Here is a 7926-nt window from a genome sequence, read left to right on the forward strand (position 1 = left end):
TGGATTAATTTTAATCTCATTTTAATTTATCTTTTTCTAAATCTTCAAACTACAAATAACTGGACTGAACGTAAGAGCGACTTTGTCTATATTCCGATCAACTTAATTGACGATTAATTCAACCGGCCGAATTGCCGCGAAACTTCTACCCACATATAATTTGTCCAATGTACAAAACTTTCTTTCCGCGTATCGAGCAGCAGAAACATTAATAATTCTATTCACGCTAACAAGGTAGCACGCAGCTGTCAGCTGATGAGTTAATCGACGAGTAAGCCAATCGGTCTCGCGTCAGGTTGAAGTCATCAAGGATTAATATGTCGAACGGCAACGATTAGCTAATCGGAGTAACACCTATTTTCTTAACGTGCATAGAGCGTACACTTTTTTTTTTTTTTTTTTTGACGCGTGAAAATGAGACTTGGATTTAAAGGGACGTTCGGATTCTTCTCGCACAGTTAGAAATCTTGCCGCGAGCGACCGTGATCGAATTAACCGCCGATTAAAGTTAATCACGATCAAAGACGCCCTTGGACGTGTCGGAGAGGCAGAAAGACAGGCGGTTGCGACGTCTATGCGAGGAACGCGGCCATCTTCCAGTGGTCGGCCGAACGAGCGCGATACGCGTAGTCCGCTCGTCGCATATCGACCGTCGCGAAAGTACGAAAGGCGGATTGCGAAAGCGGGCGCAGTGACGCAACGACGCAACGACGCCGCGCGGATGAGCCGGTACACCCTCTTTTTTTTTTCTAGAGAAAAACATTAATTAAAATCACCGATTTTCGTCGGCCGTTGTCTCGCGGGGCAATGTCGCGGAGCACCGCGAGCGCGGCGAAGCTGCGGCGAATGGAACCCTCTCTCTCTCTCTCTCTCTCTCCTCGTTCCTGAAAGAACGGACAAGCCGCGGCGAGTATGCACCTTCTATTCGCGGCTCGAGTGTGCCACTCAAGTCTGCGTCGCGCATCGAAATGCGCCGGCGACTTGTCGCAGCCGCGAGCTTGAAATTACGGAGCCTGTACGCGTATCGGACTATACGCGTTGAAGATTGAAGATTGCGAATTGGAGATTGGAATTCTCACAAATCAGAAATCGCAAAGTGGATTGAAGTTAAGGCCAGACCAATTCGACTGGCCGATCACTAATTTTCAATTCGCAATCCTCGATCTACAATATGTAGTCTAACACGAGCTTCAACTTGACGTCTTCGTCCCTTCGCCAGAAACAACTGGCAATTTTATTCGCGTTGCTTAAATTGAATTTGAAGCGAATGATTGAGCAAGAAATTCGTACTTTGTATTCCCCCTTGCATTCCATTTTAATTATCGTATTCTAGTTGCCGTAATCGCAGAATAGCCTTTAGCTTTTATGAATATGCGAAAGCGCGATTTTCACGCGGTAACGTTGGTACGTCTCTCAGCACCGCGTTGCTTGCCCTAGGAGTCTCACCTAGCTTTACCTCCTACAGCTCCGCTTATCTTCGATCGAACTCCCCGCACAACTATATCATGAAAACAACCTCACGCGAATGCCGGAACAAGCGTCCCCGAGAATACTCCCCCTCCTCCTCCCCCCTCCTCTTTCTCTCTTTTTGACTTATAATATTGAAATTTTATCTCGTTAAATAAGAAATTTTACACGCTGCATTGCGTGCAAGAGTGCTATTTGAGTATAAGCATAATGAATTATAAGAACCTCGAATTATTGGAAAACAGTGAATTATGCACTTATAATTCGATGTTGTTTTCGATAGTTTGACGTTTCCTCTTCTCTAGAGATTTTTAAAATGTTTTGCAATCATGTTCCTTTCTTTCTTTATTCCTCTTTCTATATATAACTTCCAATCGCAATAAGTGCGGTTGCAGTTATTGCCGTTTATTCGTACTGCGGTGGTTATCCCAGAGCATTGAATAAAACTAATTAAATAAGGACGGTTCTCCTTTTTCTTCTTCTTCTTCTTCTCTCTCTCTCTCTCTCCCTCCTCTCTTTTTATTCTTCCTGTGGTAGCATCAGTATCCAGCTCGCGTCACATTGTCTCTCGTATCTCGATACACTTCCATCGGTGTTCGTTCCCCCTCGTTTCTCCCTCACCGCTTCACCGTGACTCTCCCCCTCTCGCCTTCCTTCCCCTTCGTTCTCCATCTCCTTCCTTCACCCCGTCGCTCCGTGAACCCGCAGCGAAGACAGCGTAAAAGTGAAGAGAGGGCAGCGAGATACCGGTTATTGGCGGGGGACTGGCATATTTCACCGGGTGTCCGGCAATCAGGCCTTTGTGTACGGCTCACTGCACGCCGTTGCATACCCGTGCGCGTGCTACGAGGAAGGTGGGCAACGGCGGGGGTGATGGGGGAGGGGGAGAAGGAGCGAGGGAGAGACGAGGACACGCTGGGATCGTGGAGGGAGGGTGGGAGGGGGAGACAGAAGCGGCGGGGAAGAAGTGAGAGCGACCGAGAAACGGAACGTTTATTCAACGGCGTGGAACTAGTCATAGGTGCACTCGGCCGGAGGGAGGGTGGGAAGAAGGGAGGGAGGATAGTTGGGTCGGCGGGGTGTGCGGGGTACATGGGTAGCTGGATACGCTATATACACCCGAAAGTGTCTAGATGACGCGTATCTACCCGCGTATCCGCGCAATCGATATTTTCCGACGACCGCAAGCTGCTGGGAAAAAAAAAAAAAAAAAAAAAAACCACACCTACCAACTTTCAAGCGCGATCTGGAGTTTCCCTTGCCGAAAATTTTTCGAAGACTCTATAAATGTTGTCTATTCTCGATTTTTTTTTAAAAGAAACAAACCAGGCATGATTCTAGGAGAGAAGAGACAGGATGGATTTACGCACATTTGTAATTAAGGCGTTAATCAAATTGTATTCGAATTCGCTTGAATCTGAATGAAGGATAAGACGCGAGGTTGCTGGCTCGGTCATGATGCAGATCTTGATAAGGAGAGCTTATTATAGCTATAAAAGCGCGTCTTGATTAAATTATGTAAAACTTGTAAATTGCTATAAGCAGTAATTGTAAGCTCATCTGGATTCGCGGACAAATGTGAGGAGCAAATGCTTTTGGAGTAAATTTGAAAAATTTACGACTCGAGAAAAGTATCTGCGCGTAATCGCGTACCTATTCTGTTTTGCAATGTACGTTTTGCGTTCTCCCATTCTTGGTGCTCACGGTGCACACAGCATCTTTAATGACGCTCGCCGTGGTAGCGTCGTCGGGGCAATTATTTGATTTACACTGCCCGCGGTTGCCTGTGGATAATGCCGGAATCATTAGATGGCCTAGGCTGACACGCGATTTACATGTATATGCGTATTCGCCATTAAGTGGCCTCTCCTCTCGCTCTCACCCGCTACGCCCGCCTCTCCCTCTCCACCCTTCTCGTGCCATCACCCATGCTGTGAGCACAGGCGCGGATTTAAACATTCCCTCAGATGAATTCTGCCTTACGCTCGCTTCATTCAATTTTAGAAAATCAATATATTTCGTATATTTATTTAATTCTTCTATGGAAAAATTCTAAGGATGCTAATCGATTAAAGATGTAATTTGAACAATGTCCCGGATAGCAACATTTCGATTTAAAAAACGTAGCGATTTCCTCTCCATTTTTCATTCGTAAGCGCGTACGCGCATCGCAAGAGATCGAAAAATTTACAAATCGCCATCGACTCTAGGAAGTGTCTCGATTTAAAAGATTAAAAAGGCTTATATTTATAGGTCGGTTATATTTAAGATTGTTTGGAGTCTGGTCTAACAATAAAGTCTCCATTCAACCAGTGAAATGATGACAGTACTGCCATCTCGCGATCATACACGAGACAATTAAATGTAAGAACGGACTACGCGAATGCCGTCCCCCGAGATTCGCGACGGCGACGAGAGAAGCCGGCGGCGTCAGGTCCGGTCCTGCATCCGTGACGTTTGCGCGGCAGTTACGTCGACCGCTTACGGATCAGGCTGGCTAACACGGCGGCGGAATGCGCGCCGCGCGGAGTCGCGCGCACGCGCGCGAAAAGGAGCATCGTTTTCCTGTAACGTCGATCGTCGGGAGAGCGGGCCCGTAGGGGTCAGCGGAAGCGTCGAGCGCGACCCGCTCGTTGTAAACGAGCGAGCGACGCGAGCGATTGATAACGCCGCGGGCTTACGTCAATATAAGGAGACGCGAACCATTTAAATTCTCAAGGCGAGACCGCGATACTAAACTCAGATTAACTGACTCTGCTAATCGGCGAAGTTGACTCGACGAAATGAACTTCTTTTAACGAAAGCGAAGGAGAGCCGACGATCTTCCACTTAATAAAGATCTTGGAATTTTTTTTTTTGTTGGCTATTATCTTACTGTAGATCAAAGGAGAGCTCGTTTTGTATCTCTCTTTAAATGCACATCGGTGTAACACTTAAATCTACACACATCGCACACGCGTAGCACGGAAACAAAGAAGTTTTCCACGCGTGATCGTAAATAATTCATAGTAACGCTCGACACACGATGAGGTCATTGTTTCCAGCAGATAAATGCGTAATAGGCGCTCCTTCTCTCGCGCTGTCGTACGCCGCGCCTGAAGAAATTTACGTTGCAGAAATGCAGTGTGTGTGCCCCTCTTGCAGCGTGCCTCGCTAGAATACCAACGCGCGTTCCGCTTCCGAGGGAGTCTCAAAGAACTTGTCCCTTCGATGATCATGAAGCTCGCTGTTAACGTCGATCAATGACCAGTTTTGATCCTCTCTTATTCTCGGGATACGTTTTCGAATTTGAATAGGAATTGCAGATTGGAGGAAAACCCGATCTCTGATCTGCGACAGTAACAGCGAGATCGACTTTTCTCCCTTCGAGAAAACCCTTCGGCGCGGAGGAAGAACGCGTCGTGCAGGCTACGGAAAATCGTGAACCATATTATGCAGGGATGTTAATTCTCAGACTGACTTAAAAATACTATTCGACTTCTATTTTGGAAACGCGCACGAGGAGAGGCATGCAACACAACGGGAGGGGTTGGTGGTTGGAACAATAATCGCTCGGAAATAATTTTGGTTCGAATCGATGCGCGAGGGGGTCGAGGTACGCCAAGTAGGTCGCCGCGGATCCCCATTGCTGCCAACAACGAGACGGGACGCCACCGCCGTCGCCGTCGCCGCCGCCGCCGTCGCCGCTGCGAGGTGCAGCAGCGCGCGCTGCACTTCGCCGCGGGGCCGCCACGAGAGCGAGAGAACTCGTTAATTCCGCGCGCGCGACAACGTTTCGCCGTCGAGTGGCACACTCGAGGCTAACTAAGCGCGGCGCGCTTAGCGGGGATCGATGATGATTCCTCCTCGCGCGATACCTTGAAAGATCGGCCGCTAAATGGCCTAGAGACGCAATCGAGACTTTCAAAAGCTCGACGCACGCTCACTCGCGGTGCGGCAACGCGCATCTTTAGATATCGGGATGCACTTCTGTGTTTTTATAGCTTTAGCATTTTATTTTTAAAAGCCAATTATTTTAAATATCTCTTCTGGCCAGATTGCTTCTAATTATATTAAATTATGTTGCATTGCTATTACGTTACACGTAGCGTAGTTTAATGCGGCGTTTAAAACAATTGGCTCTTAAGAATGGAATATTAAAACTGACATTTTCGAAGTCACGTTTATTATGTAATTTTGAAAGACGAAACTATCTATAACTAGATATGATTATATGCGGTTTTCGATTTATCTATCTATGTCTCCTGCTATATTATATAAAATAATTAATATTCCATAAAGATATGAGTGCAGATATTTAAAGTTCGACATTCTGCGCATTGGCGCTTAAGGATTGTGAATTGAAGATTAGAATTCGATCGAATAATTTTATAATCTGTTTTATTTTGATTGATTGAATTCTGATCTGCGATTTGCAGAATTTGCAATTCTTAATCTCCAATCCGATTTAGACTTTAGAAATGTTAATAATTTTTATTCGCACGGTATACTGCCCTTACGAGAAATGCTCGCAGCTGTGAATCGGATATTTGAATACATCGATGTTTTTTATTTTAAATCCGGCACTTTCTCCTGCGCCATCGCGGTCGCGCGAATTTTCAGGCGATTACGATTGTTGTTCGCCGCGAAACGGCTCTCTCTCTCTCTCTCTCTCTCTTGCGCGGCGACGAACGAACAATACCGTCCGAAGTCGGTCACGAGAAAGAGAAAAGGTCCGCTGCTACCGCCGCCGCTGTCGTCGCTCTCGCAAAATCGGGCTTCTTCGAGGTCCACCCAGAGAGATGCAATCTCTCACGCGTTCGCCCGCGAGACACGCTGAAAATCGCGCGGGACTTTCTAATTCCCTTCTCGCGTGGTTGTCCCCTTCGGAATATCGACGGCAGATTTACGCGAGCCTTGGCCGCGCTTACTCGCCGCGGCGAACTTCTGCCACGGCGCGGCGTTTGATCCTACCGGCGGCAACTCGCGACTCGCTCGAGACTATCGATCACGTTGGCATAATTGTCGATAATAGCCGCCGTTCACGTTTCAATTTTTTAACCTTAACGACGACCGGCGAATCAATTTTTTCTGACCTCGCGACTCGTACGTTAAAAGAGCACCCGTGGTCAAATTGACATAGCAAACGGAAATGTCGCGTTAATATATAACGTATCGAGAACTGGAGGATTGGTCGACGGCAATCAGCCGTCCGTTTGGAAGAAAAGACACGGAGCATCTCGGATGCGTTGTGGAGCCGAAACGAGACCCGGAAGGAGTCCTCGACGTGTGGCTTCGGAATACTCGCGCGTGTCGCGGATATAACTGACAAGTATAAATGTCGCTAAAGCGCGCGCGGGATTATCGTCTCGCGCGGTCGCGGGATATTATATTTATAGTCCGCCGATGCTTCTCGCCGCGCCGCGCGACGTACTCGCTAGTCGCGGGAATCGCGGCGCGCGCGCGACGTGATGCGATCCGCGCGCGGATTTCGCGGGCACCTGAAATAATACCGGGTTGTGATTCATTTCGCGGATGCCGTTTAAAATTAACACGCCGCGCCGTCCGTCGGCGCAACCTCGGTTAACCGACGCTCGCTTGGGCCGCGCTTCGGATTCCTCGCGAGGAATTATATATCGCGATGGTTGAAGGCCGAACGCGTATACCTCGGCGCTCGAGGAAGTCAGCGGGTTTTGTACGGCCCGGAGTTCGTACAGCCGGATAAGAGAGAATTGTCAATGGGTCGCGAGCGCGCCCGCGCCGTGGCGTGCGCGTTCGATTCCGAATGCAAATGAATTTTGCCCCTCCCCCTCGCCCCCGACAGTCTTCATTCACGACTCCCTCGTTTGACTCGCCTGATTCAATATTTGACGTTTACACGCACCCGTTCAACGCCGCCGCAGCCGCCGTCGCCGCGGCGGCGAGATGGAGGAAAGATCGCGTCCCCCTCGGGTGTTATGTAGGCGATCGCGCATACGGCAGACGCGTGTCACGCAGTCGTGCCAAACGTAAGCGGATGTGCATGGTAATTAACCGAGTAAACAGTACGCTCCACTGAATTCGTCCGTAATCCGTTATCTCGCGGTATAGCGATAGCGCGCACGTGTCACACTCGATCTTCCTCGTTTTGCACACGAGGCCGCCGAACAACACCGACCCACGCGACGATCCAATAAATGCAGTATCGCATCGGGGAATTTCCGACGATTCAATGATTTCAAATTACGTTCGCGGCGGAATACCCGAGGTTAGCTACAATTATAATTGCACTCTTGCCTCGCAAAAATGACACAACTAAAAAGAAAACGCAATTTTCGAGTTATTACCATGAGTAAGTCGCGTAAAGATTATTACCCTGTCAGTCAAAAATCTGGGAAACTTGATTTGTTTTCGTTTCAACTATGTCACTTTTTTTTTAAGCAAAGGTGCGATAATATTTACATTATCTTCGGATTAAACACTCATTTCACGCAGAAAATG

This window comes from Wasmannia auropunctata, unplaced genomic scaffold (assembly GCF_000956235.1).
Source record: "Wasmannia auropunctata unplaced genomic scaffold, wasmannia.A_1.0 LD336078.1, whole genome shotgun sequence".
Classification (NCBI taxonomy): domain Eukaryota; kingdom Metazoa; phylum Arthropoda; class Insecta; order Hymenoptera; family Formicidae; genus Wasmannia; species Wasmannia auropunctata.